The sequence below is a fragment of the Rhinolophus sinicus genome, linkage group LG02 (genome assembly GCF_036562045.2).
Source record: "Rhinolophus sinicus isolate RSC01 linkage group LG02, ASM3656204v1, whole genome shotgun sequence".
NCBI classification, from domain to species: Eukaryota; Metazoa; Chordata; class Mammalia; order Chiroptera; family Rhinolophidae; genus Rhinolophus; species Rhinolophus sinicus.
The window spans coordinates 40,006,322-40,026,755 of NC_133752.1; the positions used below are offsets into that span (position 1 = coordinate 40,006,322).

General features: G+C 35.8%; 1 protein-coding gene across 3 annotated transcripts in view; it reads right to left on the minus strand.

Moving 5' to 3' along the window:
• The window catches only part of BMPR1B (bone morphogenetic protein receptor type 1B), a 368,302-nt gene that overhangs the window by 244,633 nt on the left and 103,235 nt on the right, over positions 1–20,434 (minus strand). The window contains exon 1 of one of the 3 annotated variants that reach the window (XM_074323315.1): positions 10,156–10,236. The exons of the other annotated variants lie outside the window; for them this stretch is intronic. The gene's annotated coding sequence lies outside the window, so the exon portion shown is untranslated. Of the gene's footprint in view, positions 1–10,155; positions 10,237–20,434 lie in introns of those variants that run through there. 3 annotated transcript variants of the gene reach the window in all.

Consider the following 20,434-nt stretch of genomic DNA (forward strand, 5'->3'; position numbering starts at 1 on the left):
ACGTATTCTAATATTCTAAGAGCCAACCATTTTTGGCAAGCATTTGCTTATAGCTATAATTTTACTTACTGGGACAAATGAATAAAATAAGACCAGCAAAACTCTAGAAACTTAATTAATGTAACCTAAAATATGCAAAAAAAAATGTATTATAACTACATAGTTAGCTTTTTCAAAATGTTTACATTCTCATTTAAATTGCAGAATCAGTTCATGGGTATATTATATTTGCAAATACACCTGAGAGAGCTGTATAATTTTTTTTTAATTTTGAGCTTAAGTTCCTAAATATTATAGAAATGATATTCATAATAAATTGACGGGAAAAAAGATCATGCTCAAATTAGAGCTAATTTAGTACTTTCATATTTAGATAAAGCAAGCTCCGAGTATCAGAAGAGCAATCAAATAAAACTGACTACCAAATGTCAATTTAAAAACCTTATTCCCAATCTTTTCTGTTTATGTACTGGAACAGATGTTTTGACTATCAAGCCTAGATTTAACTGTCAAAAATATAGTACTCATGGGCTATTCATACAAGCACAGCCATATATATCACTAATTTTAAACTGAAAACATCAACAAACCAAGAGGATATTTTTTTCAACTCTCTAAAGATATTATCCATTTTTCTCATTTGAGTTAGTATTACTTGAAGATATATATATGAATCTCCAAAGAGCTTTTTATCAACACTAAATCATTAAATAAAAAATAAATGTCTACAGAGGTTCCGGTCAAGATGGCAAAGTAAACGCTGTACTTACCTTCTCTCACAACCACATCAAAATTACAACTAAACTACAAAACAACCGTCAGTGAGAATCACCTGAAATCTTGCTGAACCAAAGCCTTATAACTAAGGACATACAGAAGAAGCCACCTCGAGACTGGTAGGAGGGGAAGAAATGTGGAATGGGTTGGTCTCACACCTGCCTGTGACCATTAATAATCAGAAGGTATATCTCAGCTGTAGAGGTCCCCATGAAGAAGCAAGGGGTCCCAGTGCCACACTAGGCTCCCCAGCCTAGGGTCTGAGTGACACGAAGAGAAGTCCCCATAATTTCTGGCTATGAAAACCAGCGGAGATTGTGCCTGAGTGAGAAGGAAGACAGTTGGAGTCCCAGGCGCTCCTCTTAAAAGGACGGCACATGGACTTACCCAATGACAGACTCACTCACTTTGAGCTCCAGCACTGGGGCAGCAGCTGGAGAGGTGACAGGGACATATGGTAGCAGGGGCAACTGAGTTGTCTGGTTGAGGGCTGGAGGGGCAGCTTTCTCCCAGACAGAGGAGCTGGCTAAAGCCATCGTTTTTTTCTTGAGCCCTCCCCCTCCCTGCATGCAGACACAGGTAGCCAGCCACCATATCTGAGTATCAAGCTGACTAACACCATTCGTTCACCATGCCCTGGTGATTCTGAGACCCTGCCCCACCCAACTTTTAGGCACACCCAAGGTGCTTTCAGTAGCTTTTTCATACAAACCACTGCTTTAGCTCATACTGCAGACATTCCTAGGGACTGTCTCAAAGGTTCATGGAACCCAGACAAGCAGCATCTGGCTTGAGCATGTCCCATACATCTGGCTGAGTAGCCCTAAGCCCAGAACTAGTATCAGCCAGCCTTGGTTTGTGGGTTGGCCTCAGGAGGCAATTCCAAGCATGGCACCAGTGGCAGCCATCTTCAGATTGCTTTGTGGCACTTCTTGGGTGGCCCCAGGTGGGGCATGGGCTGTGGCTAAACTTGACCTGCAGCGGGTCCCCTGTCAGGTGGCCCTGAGTGGCACACCCAGTGGCCAACTTCAAAGCGAGATAGAACATCACCCATTGGCCTCCAAGCATGACACATCCCAGGGGAGGATTGGGCAGGCACCAGAGCCCTGCTGAGGTGGTTCCTGCTCTGTAGGGCCAGCCCCTGTACTACAATTCCTCCACTGTAGTCACAGCCAGTCCTTACAAGCATTGACCCGAGGGTCAATCCCTCCTATTGACGTGCAAACAGCAACCAAGGCTCAACAATAACAGGAGGGCACATACAACCCACACAAGGGACACACCTGCAGTGTATGCTCAGGTGACCAGGACGACTGTACCACTGAGCCCCATAACACACCTACTACATAAGGCCACTCTGCTAAGACCAGGAGACATGGCAGCCCTACCTAATACATAGAAACAAGAACAGGGAGGCAACCAAACTGTGGAGACAAAGAAATAAATCCCAAATAAAAAAATATAACAAAGCTAAATAAAATGCAGACAAGCAATTTACCAGATGCAGAATTCCAAACATTGGTTATAAGGATGCTCATTGACCTCAGGGAGAACTTCAACCAAGAAATAGGAAGCATAAAAATCGAGATAGAAAACATAAAAAAGAACCAGTCAGAAATAAATAATACAATAACTGAAATAAAGACTATATTACAGGGAAACAGTAGATTAGATGAAGCAGAGAATCAAATCAGTGGTTTAGAAGATATGCATAAGGTAACAGAAAACAACCAATCAGAATACCCAAAAGAAAAAAGAAATTCAATAACACAAGGAAAGTTTAAGGGACTTCTGGGACAATACCAAACATACCAAAATTTGCTTTATAGGAGTACCAAAAGGAGAACCGAGTGCATAAGGAACTGAAAACCTATTTGAAGAAATAAAGATAGAAACTTCTTTAACCCAGCAAAGGAAATAGACATATAAGCCCAGGAATGCAGAAAGTCCCAAACAAGCTGAACCCAAAGAGACCAATACCAAGACACATCATAATTAAAATACCAAATGTTAAAAAACTAACAGAATCTTAAAAGCAGCGAAAGAAAAGCAGTTACTTCCCTACAAGGGAGCTCCCATAAGATACCAGCTGATTTCTCAACAGAAACTTTGCTGGCCAGAAGGGATTGGCACGAAATATTCAATGTAATGAAAAGCAAGACCCTACAACCAAGATTACTCTACTCAGCAACTCTATCACTGAGTCAGACAGAGAAAGACAAATGTCATATGATTTCACTTATAAGTGGAATATAAAGAACAAAATAAACAAACAAAAAACAAACTTATAAATAGAGAACATTTTGATGGTTGCCAGATGGACGGGAGGTTGGGGGTGGGTGAAAAAGAAGAAGGGATTAAGAAGTTCAAACTGGTTGTTACATAAATTGGTTAGTCATGGGGATGTAAGGTGTAGCATAAGGAATATAGTCAATAATATTGTAATAACATGCATGATGTCAGATGGGTACTGATTTTTTGGGGTACTAGATGGGAGTGGGGGTTGGAGGACAAAGTGAAAAAGTGAAGGGATTAAGAAATAGGAATTCATAGTTACAAAACAATCATGGGGATGTAAAGTAAAGCATAGGGAATGTGGTAAGTGATATTGTATAAACTATATATAGTGCCAGGTGGATACTAGTGAGGCAGATCACTTTGTAAATTTATGTCTAACCACTATGCTGTACACCTGAAATTAATATAATACTGAATGCCAAAAAAATAAAAATAAGTAAATAAATAAATGTGTACACGTAGAAAGTCTTTACGACTATCCTTGTTAAAAGATCGCTAGTTACACCTAGAAAGAAATACTCGTGACAGTGGTCACAAAAAACATGTGAAAATATATGTATGTCATCAATAGAATTCAACTCAAATGCCAACAAGCAGCTCTCTTGAGGAACCCCACAAACAGACACAGGTTAACTTCCTTTCCTTTTATGATTAACATGTTTGTGTCACATTTTAGCATTAAATAAAGCATACAGTGAAATCATATTTGCCTTTCTTAGAGTGCTCATATGATGATTTCCAGTAACTGAACACAAAAGAAACAGCAGTTTAGGAAAAATTCTGATTGTTTTATTTAAAAATTAAGTGCCATATACAGCACATTTTTTGATACACTTCAAAAAAGACAAATATCACACACACTTTATTAACACCAGCATGTATTTTCATGATGACTCTTAAGTGCAATAGACTCAAATTTTACCAATGGATTATATCATATACCTGCAAGCTGTCTCTAACAGCAAATCAAGATAATTTTTCTTGATCCAACTGCCTGGTGGAACAACTCATGAAAGGATCTGAATATATAATTTAACGTCAATGATGAAATACTGCTGACTAAGCCTTATTCAGGAATTGCTGTCTGGAATTAACAGATTTTTTTTCTCTATAATCTCCCTATTTTTGTTGAAAGAAGAAAAATAAAGACAACACATTTCAATTTTTCATAGATAATAAATCAAAGAAAAATTGAAGGCAGCTCTATAAACAGTCCACTGGCTGCATCTGTTGTATATGATACAATGATCTCTAATGTAGAGCATTTAGCCTATTCTCCTCTTAGCTGCCACCTTTGAATAAACATGTCTTAAAGCACCATTAATCTAAGCAATGAGGGATATTTTTCTTTCAAGAACAAAAACATTTTCAACTTTGGACCAGCTATACAACTGTAAAACCAAGAGGAAAAAAAAGAATTTTGTGATACTTGTTTACATTAAAAGTTGGACCTGAAACTACCAAGTCTCTCCAATGAGAAGTTACACTAAAGAACTTAAGACGTTGATATTAACTATTTTCTTTTCTACTATTATTCTTCTGTATCATGGTACTTCCAGAATAACTGTTCTGCCTAATCCTCAGTGAACCAAGAGGGAGACATTAGTAGTTTCATCATGGATTTAATATAATTTTTAAAATCCAATCATGATCAAAGGACTCTATATAGCATTTAAAGAATTATGCTAAAATGTGAAAGAACAAAAAAGAACTAGCAGCCTCTCTCATTATTCAGTGCCTAAGACTATCAAGTTTAAAGAAATACAAGTTTACTTCCTTCAAATAATTCCAAAATAACCAAATGTCAATAATCAATAAATTTTCCCTATTAGAAAAATGATCAAAAGATATGTGAAGGAAAAATATGTGTCCTGTTTTACAAATATAGTTTAAACTTCTATTGGGGCAATAAGCAATATAAACTATTCTCTAAAAGAAATCCTTAAAGAACCATTCATTCCTTTAAAATACAAAAAGGGACAAATGTGAATTAAGATCAGGTATCACAACCCAGCTCTGAGCCTGTATGGAAATTTCTTCATAGACAGTAATAAGGGCTCCTTTCTTTCTCTTTTTCTCTCTCTATTCTTCTTCCTCTTCTTGCTCTCTCCCACTCTCTCTATACATCTCTTATCTCTTTCTTTTATAAAGGCTGTAATGGCTATGTTTAGTGAGGAAAAATAGGTGGGAGAAAGAGGTATAAATGCTGACTGTTTTAAGAAAAGCTGATCTGTGCCAATACATTGGAGAAACTGTTCAAGAACAGTGATCCATGTGAAAATGTAACCCCTGAAATGTTGCCAAGGTCACAGAGACCCAGGGTGATCTCTGACACACAATGAGTACCATTTGGGCATTTATAAAGAGAACTTGGTAGTTTGGGTTATTTTTACATTATGAATCTCACTGCAAGTAAGGTGGGAAAAGAAAATGCAGGTCGGTTGTGCTTTTACAGTATTTCGTTTCACTATCCTTCTTGTGGGGTTACTAAAATATTAGCTGTGCCCTGCTTATGAGATATATGTGATCCCTTTCAAGGTGGGAGTTAGCACTGTTTTTAAGTGAAATATGAGAGCAACATTACAATTTCCAAATTCAATTTCAATAACTACATTAACACGACAAGGTTCTCAAGAACTGCCAAAGGCAACAACAAAGGGCTGTTTACCTTGAGTAGCAGATTTCACTGTGGGACTCAAATTTTGTATGTCTGCCCACTTTCTGTTGTTATCCATTTCTGACTGTGCCACACAGCAGTCAGTTCTCTCCACCATTCTCTCCTTTCTTCATTTTAATACCTTCCATTTCCATCTTGCCTTCAACTGGGGGCTCTCAGATGGTCATTTTATAGGAACGGAAAGGCACTAAGACATCTTGCCTGAAGTCCTGTGAGGCTCCAGCTACAGAACAGGGAGTGAACCCAGGGGCTGAGCACTGTATAAAGAACATTTCTTTTCTGCCAATTAGAGAAAGCCAAATTCAATTCGTTTTGTGAGAAAGGCTCATCTGCTCTTTGTTAGTTTGGTACTTAAATATGTTTTCCAAATTTAAAAAAAAGAAAAAAAGGAGAAGAAGGAGAAGAAGAAGAGAAAGAGAAGTCGTATTTTCTCTAAGGACAAGTGCGTGTATTTCTTCTTGGGAAGCCCACACACAACATGGTGAAGAGTCCACTTCACAGAAATTTACTATTCAAATATTTATAAGGCATTGGGGCGAAGCCTCATTAAGAAGGGCTGAAATGGCCCATTAGTATAGACAGAGAGGGCCTGTCCCGGGATTGACTATAAAAACTAAAGGGCAGAATCTGGAGCCAAAGGAGAATCTTAAGTTTGCAAATTTTATCTTTGAAAAGGTGGAAACATCTTTTACAATTTTGGGATACTGTGATTCATTATTTCTCATTTTTAATCTTTTCATGACTTAGATTACAAAGGAAGATTTTTTATTATTTATTATTATAGAGGAGTATTTTTACTTTAAACATGTGTCACATTGTTGTATTTTCCTTTTTCTAATATAAATTAGTAACATTATGTAAAGAAAAAAACTGTTCTTATAATCATTAATAATAGTTACAATTTACTGGACTCCATAGTGCTAAATTCTTTGCACCATAGTGCTAAATTCTTTGCACCTGTAATCTTCATTAAAACCTTGTAGAACTGATACTCCCACTTTACAGATGAAGAAACTGAGGCTAAGAATGTAAAATTACTCGCACTGGACTCCAATGCTCATTATATCACATTTCCTTAAGAAGCAGTATACTTATCCCATTGACAGACTACATCAAATATACAAAGTTTGATTTAGGAGCTTACCTAATTTTTAAGACTTTCAACAACCTATCTCTAGTAATTCACTTATTCAAAAGTTCATAGATAAATGAAATCTGAGAAAAGAATCTGGGATACATCTCCCTCTCATCCTGAACAAATCCTTACAAATCTTTAAAGGTCCAGTTCAGGTATCATTTTTCTGAAGTTTCCTTACCATTCATACTGATATCATTATTTCTTTACTAGGTTATAAGATTTATAAACTACTAACCATAGCTAAAAATTATTCTCCTTTTTTTGTCCTCAGCTCCAGTACAATACTTAGTACACATTCAATAAATCTTTGTACTCAATAAATTCTTGTTAAAAGAATACATGTGCAGATAAAACAGCTCAGTGATGAGATCAGATAAAATTTCAGGTCATATAATTATGAATACAAGTTAAACCTTGTATTAAAGCTTCCTAAATTTCAACACCTACGTATATGAATCATGTAAAACTCTTATTAAAATGTAGACTCAGATTCATTAGGTCTGTGATTCTGCATTTCCAATAAACTCTCTCAAGTGATGACATTGCTTCTGATTCTCGGACCGCCCTTTAGGTAGCAAGGACTTAAACTACTGGGATAATACATGCCAGACTTAGTGAATGTTCTGGAAAGCCATATGTTCCTCTTGAATGTTAACCTCTATTTAGACCTGGCACCAAACCTCAAGTGATTAAAGTCAATAACTAAAGGCAATTATGTGTTTATGTGTATTTCCCTTGATGAGACAAAGCTTTTTTGAAAAAGACCATTCTTTTTCTTTTGTTTTTAATTAAAATATATTGGGGTGACAATGAGTAGTAAAATTTCATAGGTTTCAAGTGTATAATTCTGTAATATGTCATCATTCTTAATGATGTTTGTGTTTTCCGTCACAAGACACAGAAAAGTACTGTATACTATGCAGGAGGGACTCTACGGGATATTACTTAAGTAAATATAGAATTATAGAATTAAGTACCCCAGTTAAATTCACTGATTTGTCTATCTATCAGTCACAGTGCTTGATGTGGTGCCTCAAACACCGGAATACCTCAGTAAATCAATGTTGAATGACTGAATGAACAAGCAAACAAACCATTCCTTCTCTGTAAATCATCAGGTTTTGAAATCACCCTGATCAATGCCAATCCAGCACTTGATAAAAACTCAAACTGATGTGATAAGCCCTAAGATATTAATGAATTTACAATTTATAGAGATTATAGAAATGTAGAGATTATAGATATGATCTCTTTGCAGTTCTGTTTTTGAGTGTTTTTTTTTTTTTTTTTTTTTTAATGCCACAAAAACTTTCATTCCAACATTTCCTTTCTGCTGTGCCAGGATTGAAATCTGTGGCCACTACTGTTTTGTTTTAAGCTCAGGATTATTGCCACTTCAAAAACCACTAATACCAAAAAATTAGTGTTAACTATGTGAGAGAAGCCACTGCAACCATTCTCTTCCCATTTTCATTTTATGATTTAGGATGGCAGCTTTACATGCACACAAACATTACTAATCTGGGAAGATATAAATAAAGCTTTACATTTAGTACCTAAATGTACCTTGTTAACCAGCTTTTGTTACTTATTTTTGTTATGCAGAAAAATGTTTCTCGTAATAGTCGAGAGAGGATGCTACTGTTCCATTAAACCAAGTTTTACTGGTTTATCTCTGTATATTTCAGTGAATTAAGGTGTATGAGATATGTACTATGAGAAAGTGCTAAAAGTGTTTAAGTTTTTAATGTACCAAACAAGTATTAAGCACCAATTATATGCAATGCATACATCAGGGTGTTATGTGAAATACAAAGATAAATATCCCAATAAAGTTTGGAGAAAATTCTTTTAAATATTCAATTTTTACTGTTAAATTACTACTTTTAAACTAATTTTTTTTAAATGAATAAAGTGTTAAGGACATACACTGGGCTTAAAAAGATATGTTATTTGTCTTTCCCTTTAAATACTTCTGCTATGGACTGAATTGTGCACTCCCATCCCCCCACCAAGATAACATATTCATGTGTTGAGGCCCTAACCCTCAGTGTGATGTTTTGGAGATAGAGATTTTGGGAAGTAATAAAGTTTAGATGAGATCACAAGGAAGGCCCCTATGATGGGATTAGTGCTGTTAGAAGAGACCCCAGAGAAACTTCTCTCTCCCTCTCCCTCTTCTTCTCTGTCCCCTGCTGCCCTCCACACCCCCACCTGCACCATGCCCCATGCTCCTTCCCCAAGTGAGGATACAGTGAAAACTCAGCCACGTGCAAACCAGCAAGAGAATTTTTGCCAGACCCACCATGGTGGCACCCTGATCTCAGATTTCCAGCCTCCAGAATTATGAGAAAATAAACGTGTGTTGTTTAAGCCATCAACTCTATGGTATTTTGTTATGGCAGCCTGAGCTAATACAATTTCTCATGTTGCCTTTTAAACCTTTACATAAGAATTATTCTAGGTCATAATTCTGTAATTTAAACTGCCATGCCTGTGTTTTTTATGACATAGTAAGAGTTTTAGAAGTGAAGTTGGAGTTAATAAATATTTGTTCTTCAATTGCCAATTGTTTGTAAATATGAGTGAGAGAAAGAGAGAAAGACAGAGAACGAGAACTAACTCTGCATTTACTTTAACAAGTAACCCAGAAATATACTTTGGGTGAAGGGTTACCTCATTAGCAATAAGCGCAGACATGCAGACATTCCCCTACACAAAACCTCTTTCAGCAGCATCAGAAAGAGAATGCTTTTTGCATGTGTCACTTTTCAGGTCCAAGCCTCTAGCACGCTTCTTGTTATATGCAATTAGCTCCATGCCAAGATTTAGTACATTTCATAATAAATCCCTTGACCGCATTAACTGTAGGCTTGGCAAAGTTGGAAAGGCTCTATTCACGAAGGCAGAAAACAAGCCACAGGACTTACCCCACAGCAAAATTCACTTGCTGGATGCCAAAACACTACAAATTTCAACAGCCTGCCATGCCCTCCCTTCATCCTTCCCCCCTCTATTTGAGGTGGAGGAGGAGGCAGAAAAATACAACCTGCCATGTGACTGTGATTAAAGAGTATAAAAGAGTGAAAAAGCTACAGACAAATTTGGTTTGTTTACTTCTTTCTCCTCCTCCTCCTAAATCTAGCAACTAGCTTGTTCCCTTGACTAACCCTCCAAACCCACCCACCCCACAAAACCCTAAAATCACTTCACAGATGAGATCCAGAGTTTACCCTCATTTAAACAGTAACCATCTGTTGCTTACAGGAAGACTGGCTCCTTCTCAGGTTTCTCGTTTGGGAACGTGAAGGCTGTAGGACATTATGGTTATTCTGTATAGGAAAGCTCTCTGCAGGACAGCAGCGTCAATGAAAAAAACTGGGGGAGGCTCAGGACTAATAAGCACTTCCTCTGTTCCTATCAGAACCAAGAGCAAAACCTTCCGGGTGTTTTTTCTGTTTTTGTTTTTGTTTTTTTCCAATGGCCCCTTTTTGTATTGAAAGAACCAGAATTCTAGCACTGCTGACCAGAATATGAACGAGCTTTGTTTTGGAACTGCACAAACCTAAATTTCAATTTTAACTTGTTTTCGTTTTACTAATTTAAACCTCAGTGTCTTCATTTGGGAAATGGAGGTGATACAGTTGTCATGGTGCTCAGACATGCTTGGCTTGGAAAATGCCCATCACATGTGAGATATTTGATAAATCTAGTGTATTATAGCACACTGTTACTGAAAAAAAAATTTAACCACAGACAAATTAAGATAAAAAATATAGGAAGGCAAGGCATGAACTATCTTTAGTAAAATGCCACTAAGTTCCTTTGGGATAATACATTTGGAACATCAGCATTGTACAATACAATAAAAACTCATTTAGATGGAGGTCTCTCTTAGATCCCACATGAGACTTCCGTTACTGACATACTCAAAGAACTTCATTATGCATTTCCTTCTCATTCTTTGAGTCTCCAGTATACACTAAAAATAAGAAAAACAAGGCTCCTAAAGCCTATAATTTGTTTTTCTAAAAGAACTCCTATTTCAATTTAGTACTGTGTACCACAAAATTTAACAGGTTGTAATACTGGTGAAATGTCAGGTTTTCAGAGTGAGAAAACTGGAGTCTGTGGTTTCCTTAGAAATCTATCATTAATAGCTTTTCTAACAATAAAATCCAACAAAACAATTCAATCCCCTGTAAATAAACTTTTAACAAAATTTGAAATTAGGGCTAGCCTAGAAATTTGGGGTCGTTTGGACCAAGTGATTACTTAATCCCTCTATGCTTTATTTTCCTTATCTGTAACATGATTAATAACAGCACCTACCTCATACAGTTTTGAACAATTAATGTTTAGCATGCTGTAATAAGCTTAGAACAGTGCCTGGTCCATAGGAAGCACTCAGTCTCACTATCATTATTGTTCTTATTCGTGCCATTATGTGATGAACAATAATATCGTCACAATTACTCGCATTTGCCAAACACAACCTACATTCTCCTATCCCTGTTCCTTTAGTAAGAGAACTTTGACTACCATGCTTGACTTCCCCATTTTTGCCTGTCAAAAATCCTTCCCTATTCTCTGAGACCCAGACCAAAAGTCACTATCTCCAAGGCCTTCTGTCATTTATCATTGTCCCTGGTACCATCATCACACTGGGTATAAAAGAACAGTGGATACATATAATAGTTTTAATTACATACATACAGAGGGTGCAAATGAAAGAGAAGAAAGAAAGGAGCGAAGGAGGGATGGGGAACTGGGAGGGAGAGAAAGAACAAGAATATAAACCAAAATACGAAAAGGGCTCACCTGGGTGACAGAATTTATGGAAATGTTTATTTTCTCCCTTTCGTATTTTGTACTTTCTAATCAGTCTGAGATAAACAAGTCTAACTCATGTAACTAAAAAAGTAGAGGTTACTTGTTACAAATAAAAACAAGACTTAATTGGCCATCTCACTGCTATCCCAAAATGAGTAAAAGAAAGGATCCCTAGGCAGAAAGCAAGCTAGCTCAGAAAAGATCCCGTCGGATGAAGGTCCTCATTTACCAAGTGGGGTTACAATCTCTTATTTAAAAGATTGTTATAAAAGTATAAATAATAAAATGACATGAAAATACTTATAAACTGCAAAAGCATGATAAATAGAAATCATTAGTTGAGTTGTAATTGTACTGAATGCCAACTCCATGCAGTCTGTGAAAGGATTTGCACTATCCAGGCCACAAGGTACAGAAGAAAAACAGCACAGGGTTTAGAGAGCTTCCACCTGATATGAAGACCCAGCTCCTCCACAAGCAACAAAACTGTAATAATATTAAATTAGACACTGAGTATTTTCCCGAAGTACTTGGTCAATTCCGCAGCTGTAATAATGACTATAATATTCACCCATGTCTACTGGGAGTTTCTCCAAGGCAGAGAAGAGTTGCTTTTTCATCTCCGACCACCCAGTATTTGGCACACAGTGGGAAAAATACGAAGTTTGCTGAATTGAGCATTACAACTGGTAAATTTTTTTATTCAATTCTAATATGACAGTTTTTTTGGTTTTTTTTAACCCAACAACACTGTCATCTTGACAGCAATGAAGATTCATTCCCCTACTGCTCTGCAAACTTAGTGCATCTGCTCCTGGTCTCTTTAAACGTATTTATATTTCCTCCAAAGCTCCTACTATGTTTTGTTTTTGTTAGGAAATTCTGCTATTAATGCATAGTTATCAGAGAATGCTATTTGCCATATTTCCATTTTATGAAAGCAACTGATGTTTTCTCTGTGACTGATACGCGATCGATTTTTGTGAATGTGTAATCTCTACTGTCAGGATACAGAGTTTACATATGCACCGTAAGATCTACCCTATTGATTATGTCGTCCACTTGCTCTGTCCTGTGCCAAGTGTCATGTATTGAAGTCAACTATTATTCGTAGGTTCCTGTGTTCTTGCTTCTCCTGTAGGTTTTATTTCATAAAGGGTGTTGCTGGGTTATATGGAACATACATACTCACAAGTATTACAGCTTCATTGTGGATTGTGTCCTGCTTTGTTATACTTAATGTTTTGAGGCTCGAATTCCACTTTGTCTGACATCAGGACCCTTGCCCTCTTTCTGTGTCCTTTTGCTTGATATAATTTTGTCCATCTCTTTATTTTTGAATCTCTTTATTTTTAGATGTGTCTGTAATAAAGTAGTATATGGCTGGGTTTTGTTTTGGGTGTCAAAATGAAAATCTTTTTAATGAGGTGAGTTAACCTCATTCACATTTATTGTTATGACTGATACATTTAATATGAACTGCATCATAATCTTGTGTAATTGTGTATATTTTACTACATTTGCTGTTTGCTATTTGAAAGATTTGGGTAATATTTAGGCAGGATTAAATTTTTCTTTCTTTCTCTGAGTTTAATAATAATAGTAATAATAATAGACTGTTCCATTGTTGCCTTGCTTCCTTTGTATGTTGGTGTTAAAAAAAACCTGATACTAGTCTACTTATTTTTCCTATTTAGATTATTTGTTCTTTTTGTCTATAAGCCTTGAGGATTTTAATCATTATCTTTGAAACAGGCAAAATCTCAGAGTTGACTTTTTGGTGTTAATTGTCCCTTGTAAGTATTTTCAGTGTGGAAAGATTCAGGTTTTTCTCTATTTCTGAAAATTGTCTTGCATTTTAGTTTTAAATATTACATTATTCCATACATTATTTTGTCTCTTTCAGAGTCAAATCATGCAAATATGATTCCTTCATTACCTGTCTCCATTTCTACTACTTTCTCTCTGATCTGTTTTGCTGCATTATGACATTTGTATTCTTTTGGTGGTTTTCCTGTCTTTCTTTGATACTTTTTATTAATTTTTACTTGAGTCTACTTTCCCTTGGGTGCCTTTTAATTTATCCTTGTTTTTAAGATATTTTTGCCTTTTCTTCCATTTATTTCCTGAGTTCAATACTTAGTACTATTTTTCATTTTTCCATCATTTCTAATTTTCAGTTTTTCAAAAATTGATTAACAGTAGGTTATCATATACTTAAATGTTTGTTGAATATATATTAAATTTTTGTTATGGAGGCAGTTTTTTCTACTTCTTGGTTGTCTTTCAGGGCAGGGGAGGTATTTTCCTCCAACTGATTGTGTTGTTGATTTATGTGAAATTCATTTCCTGATTTTCTTCAATAGATCTGTACAGATTTTGTTTTCCTTTTGTGATATTAAAATATTTGGGGGGCTCTCTTCTGTCAGTCTGACGAAATCCAGGTACTTTTAGCTGGTTTGTTTGGTTCACTCGCCTGTTTATTTGAAAAATGGTTGTGAGTCTTCCAAGATTGTGGTTTTCTTCTGTTTTGTAGATTCCAAAATTTAGCCCCTTTCCTTCTTTTCTACTTCATTATTCAATTGCCAAAGAACACTTCTTCCTTCCTTTTTACCTTTGTTCCCCTCTCTGAAAAGCTATGCCTTTGTAAAACTATCCCACTAAATTGTTGATCTGGCCCTTTAAATAACAGGTACCTTAAAATCCTTTTGCCTGAAGTCTTGCTCTGATTTGCCCAGTTTCTTATTTAGTGTGTTTAAATTTGGGTTGTAGTTAATCTTTATGGAGGTCTGTCCAACTCCTCCCCAGGATCCTTTGCCAGCATCCCTCTTCTTCCCAGCAGTTTTCCTCAGTCTGTGTTTGTCCACAGCAAAGCTCTGCGCCACGAGGACCAGGAGCGTGGGGGACTGCAGGTTCTGCAATTATTTTGCAATCTCCGTATCCTCTATCAGGTAATGCAGAAGGTGTAATTTTGCATAGAAATGTAGTAGCTGTGAGTTTATTTCATGTCATTTGGAGAGGAGAATTGGGGAGGCTACTTACTACTACACTACCCTCCAATGTCTTCAGCTACCTGGAAAGTCTACGGTCATTATGTAAAATGTTCTCCATGACTTTGAAAAGAACGTGTGTTCAACAATTTTGCAGTGCAGTATCGAACAGAGACATTACACTAAATGTAGGACTTACGTATGTGGCTCCACACTCCTGAATACTTACCTGCTCGGTCAATTAAAAACAAAGAGCATTACATTCAAATATCCTGCTGAAAAAGTCCATTTGTCAACGCCTACCTGTAATCAGGTAATTTTAGCTTTATAAAAATAAAGTTAAGCCATACTTTTAGATACACACAAGAATGTTGTATCTTTCAGGATATTTGAATCTCTTCCCAAAATGTAGTGACATTGTTAAATTTGTAGTACTGCTTTTTCATCTTAAAGTGTCATTTCTTACGTTTTGTCCAACCAAGCTTATTTTTATTATTATTTGGCTAATATACATTTTTCACTTTTTATTTTCAACCATGTTAAACTTATATTTTAGGCATGGTACTTATAAATACCAGCATTTAGTTGGTTTTTTTGTTTGTTTTTTTCAATGTCTTGAGACAGTCTTTATCTTTAAACTAAAAGGTACAGTACATTTACACTTATTGTGATTAATGATATATTTGGACTTATTACTATTGTCTTATTTTTCCCACTTTTAATAAGCTTCCTTTCCAAAGGAAATTTTTGGTCCAAATACATCCTTTCACTGAGAATGCCATATTTCCATGGTTGGGTGACCAGTGCTGTCAAATCCAGAGCTCTCTTATTTTGCTGGACTCATGTTTTCTTATTTTTGGCCTCTGAAGATTTCCCTTAGTATCTTGCCAGCTCAGCAATGCATTTAAAAATTATATTTAATGTTAGATTGCACTTTTTACATTCTATGTTTTTTAAGTACTGAAAGATTTTTCAAAATATTTATTCTGCCATCATGTCAGAAATGGAAGTCAAGTGTTCTTTTTCTATATAAATTTAACATTTCCTTCAAAAAGCATAGGACAGTCAGACTTTTGGCAAAATGTCTTTTGTATAAGTTTCTTCTCTGGTAGTAAATGTGTTAGCTCCAATGGCTCCAGCAAAAAAACAAAAACAAAAACAAACAAAAAAACAAAGATACTTTGTGTTCCCTTATGATTTTTAAAACAAATCAGAATAGGAAAATGTTCACATTCCACCATTCTATGCAAATTCTTAAGAAAAGGCAGACGCATTTGTCAGATCTTTCTAAACATCAATAATAATTTCTTTAAAAAAGGTGTAACATTTTCAATTAGCTTTTTACTGATTCAGTTAGCTCCTTCTTTTCAGTGAATAAATGGAAAAGAACTAATATCTGTGTATCCATTAGCTTTCACTACAAAAATAAGCTACCCTAAATCCCGGTGGCTCCGAACATTAATTACTGTTCATGAGTCTATGGGTCAGCTGGAAGGTTCTTCAGGTCTCAAGTGGGCACACTCAAGCATGTGTGGTGAGGTGAATGTTGGGTAGATGGCTGTGCTCATCTCACTTGGGATCTCTTACATATTTCAAGATCAGCTGGCTGGTGGCTGGCTAGTCTAGAATGTCTACCCTTGAATATAACAGTTTGGCTGTGGTCCACTTGGCTGATCATCTTCTACCAGGCTAGCTAGGCTTTCTTTGTTCTCATGGCAGTGGCAGGTTCCGAAAGAGAACAGAAGCAAGGGCTCTTATGGCTGAGGATGGGAATTGGCACACCTTTACTTCTGCTCATTATATTGGCTAAAGCAATTCACAGGGCCAGCCAGATTCAAGAGGTGGGGACATAAACTCCACTTCCTAAGAGAAAGAACTGTGAAGTCACATTGCAGAGGATATTGATGCAAGTAGAAGGGAAGAACTGGAGCCATTTTTGCAATCAATAAGCTACAATCAGCATATAAGAAATTAAGTTTGTAATTGATATTTCATGAGATGTTATCTTATTAGTGTCTAAAAATTCTATACCTAAATAAGGTTATGTAAATATTCTGAAACCTCCCTGGAGTGCTAACTCTCATTTGATTTGAGGATATCCTCCATTTGGCTGACTTGAGGTCAGTTTTTTATATGAGGCTAGAAGAGTAGGCAGCTAGTTAAGATTCTAGGGCACTGGAAATTTATTAAAGGCTTTTAAATGAGGGAGTGATATCATTAGTTTTAAATCCCTGGAGGATCACTTTAGCTTCAGTGTGGAAAGCAGATCAACATGGACCAGACTAGAGTCAGGAAAAAACCTTTTAGTAGGTTATAAGTTATAGCAGTGGTTTAGGCAAAAGACAGTGCCCTAGGATCAGGGTATTGACAGTAGGCAGATTTTGGAGATAATTAGGGGGGTAAAACTGATTATACTGCTAAATGTGTTTTCAATACACCTACTATGCGCCAAATACTCTGGTAAATTCTGGGGATTCAATAATCCATCTACTCATGGAATTTTCAGCTTAATGAAGAACAGAGACATGAATCAAAAAAGTCACATGTTCCTCAAAATATGATGGAAAAATCATTTGCTTTATCCTGGGTAATAGTTTAACTGCAAATATTCCTACAAAGGGAGTAAAGCAGGGGTCACAGACAACTGCTCTTGCCCTGTTTGTTAAGCTATCAGTGGTTTTCGTACAGTGTGAATGTAAATGTTTTAGTAGTACAATTACTTCCTATTTTGTTATAGTTCCTAGTACTACACCTTATTGTCTTGCCCCCAACACACTCTTATTTCCATCAACCCCCAAGGCATTCAAGTTTCAACCTCTAAACCAGTCTAACTAAAATATACAAAAATCATAACAATGAAGTAAAAATAATTCACAAAAAGAAAAAGTCAGGCAAAATAGACATCCTATACTATGTGCCTTAAAATTTATAAATTTTATGTATATTGACCAGACCGCAATAAAGAATTCTCCATCAAGAAACCATCTTTTAAGTAAGTATATAAGATGAAATACTTATGAAATAGATTAAGGAATATATTATACAATGTAATGTAATATATTATATTATAAAATGTATTGCCCTTGTTTAAAAATCAAATTATTAATGAGTTTTTTTGATGTTTTACATGAGCAATCTCAAACACTTTGTGAAAATAGAAGAAGGATATAAACAACAAATAAATGAGCATGCTTATTAGTAATGAATAAAAAAGCCTTGGGGAATGAGCTATCACAGTAATATTTGATTAGTAGCAGAGATAGAAAGTATAAGATAAGACCATCTAGAATGTCAACATGATGGAATGCAAAAACTTTCTGTTCTATCTTGCTTTTTGAACACAGACTCCTGGGAGACTCTGATTAAGTTATGGACGAAAAAGTGTACATACAGATAAATGTGGCAGGTAGTATCAGAGTTCACTGATACTCTGTCCCAAAAAGCTCCCTTGGATTCACAATCACCTTATAAAAGAAAGAGCTTTGGACTGGAATCCAGCTAACACAGTTGCCTCATCGGTGGGAGAAAAAAGGTAAACAAATACTTTATTACTTTTCCAGGTCTAGTTTTCAATGTTTCTGTGGGACACTTCTAGGAAGCAAAATCAGTAGAAAGAAACTGCACTGAGAATTGAGAACACATATAGCCCTGCCTTATCTTGGAAACAAGAAACTATTTTCTCCTCATCAGAGTTTAGCTTGGGGGTGGCAAACAAGAGTGGAGTTACATAAAGATTTAGCTAGAGATTTGCCATTTTGCCTTTTCCCTTTATTATTGTTGTTGCTTGCTAAAATGGCCTTCTATTTGTCAGGTACTGTGCTAATGAAAACATTTGTCTGGTGATGGAATAGTTCTTGTTTCCTGGAATAGAAAAGACACAAAAGACTACAGTACTTCCCTCTGCATGCTATTAAGAAAATCTTCCTCTAGGTAAAGGAAGACAGAAATTTTAAAAATTAAATAATCCACAGAAAGATGTCCCCCTCTCCAGTCTTTCTATGGAGAAAGAGTAGTAAAAGATAGCAACATATGAGCCATTTTCACATTAGTAATTCCAAACTTGGCTATCCATTAGGTTCACAAGACAGTTTTTTTTTGTTTGTTTGTTTTTTGTTTTTTTTTTTTTTTTTTTTTTTTTTCAAATGCACTGTCCTGAGTCCGGAAGCCAGAATTTGGAATCATAATCTTTTAGAGATGGAAATAAGCCTCTATTTTTCAAAGCCTCACAAATTTGGTCAGGTGAACAGCCAGGATTGGGACACTGTCTTCCCCTTAAGAGTGTTTCATTTCACTATAAACTACTCCAGGATGTTTAAGCCTATTTTACAAAGATTATTTTTAGAGCTTGAAAGCATCATAACCATCCACTGAGGTGAAACCTATGGCCTTATTTTACTGCTGAAGAAGGCCTACACAGATTAAAATATTTGCCTAAGCCTAGAACTTGGACCCACCTTCCATTGCCAAGTTCTTGTGCTGCATCTTTATCACCCACAGGTCTTTGAAAGAAAAAAAGGTGGTTTTTCTTTACTCTTTAAAAGCTGATGAAAATATCATTTTAATTCCTTGCATTGAGGGTAAATTAACTGTTCTGCCTTGAATTTATTGACAACTATGATTTAGAAAGCACTCCCTGAAATTCTTCCAGTTCTTGAATGGAAACCACTCAAAGATTTGCAGTGTTCAGCTGCTTTAAATATGGGTTTTCCTACTAGGAAAATTCTGTTTTTTAGTAAATGACAAACATGTGCATACTTGAACAGTATCGTACATGTTTTTTAAAAAAATTAAAAAATGCTAATAAATTGAAGGGATTTTTGTATTCTTGTTTTGCCATTTTATATGATAGGGTGTCCCCCTAAAAAAAATTATTCTGTTGGTGTGATAATCGTTTCCCTTAGACACTGGATGAAAGCCACAAATAAGAAATCTGCAATTATTAAAATTTCATCTAGGAAATCTGAATAACTCATATGGTTATAACCGCAGCATTTTCAATGTACAAAGTTTTTCTAAATGTATGAAACTTTGTATTCAAAACTAATTGCTCATTGTATAGTTAAGTCTTGTCATACAAAAACTGGATGACACTGACAAGCTATGGTTAGAAAAACTATGTTCCTAAGATAATGCTCTAATTCTATAACAATGGAAATTTTTTTTTAAATCTTCTGGAATAATCAAGAGAAAAAGAAATCACTGAATATTAGAAAAATGAAAATCAAATTCAAATATTAAATAAATCAAATGTCATCCATGATGCTTTCCACTAATACTTTAATTATTTTCAGAGTACCTTTGTCTGTTCTTCTGTTCTGTTCTACCACAATATATGGAGTAGTGAGGAACAGCATGGGATCTGGAGTCATATGACCAGTTCAAATGCCAGTTTTACCATTTGCTGATTATCTCAGACAAGTAACTCAATCTCTCTGTCTTAGTATTGCCATATGCAAAACAAGCTACTACCCTGTTTCCGCAAAAATAAGACCTAGCCAGATAATCAGCTCTAATGTGTCTTTTGGAGCAAAAATTAATATAAGAACCAGTCTTACATTATATTATGTAAGACCCGGTGTTGTGTTGTGTTGTGTTGTGTTGTGTTATATATTATTACATTATACTAGATCCAGTCTTATATTATAGTAAAATAAGACTAGGTCTTATATTAATTTTTGCTCCAAAAGACACATTAGAGCTGATTATCTGGCTAGGTCTTAT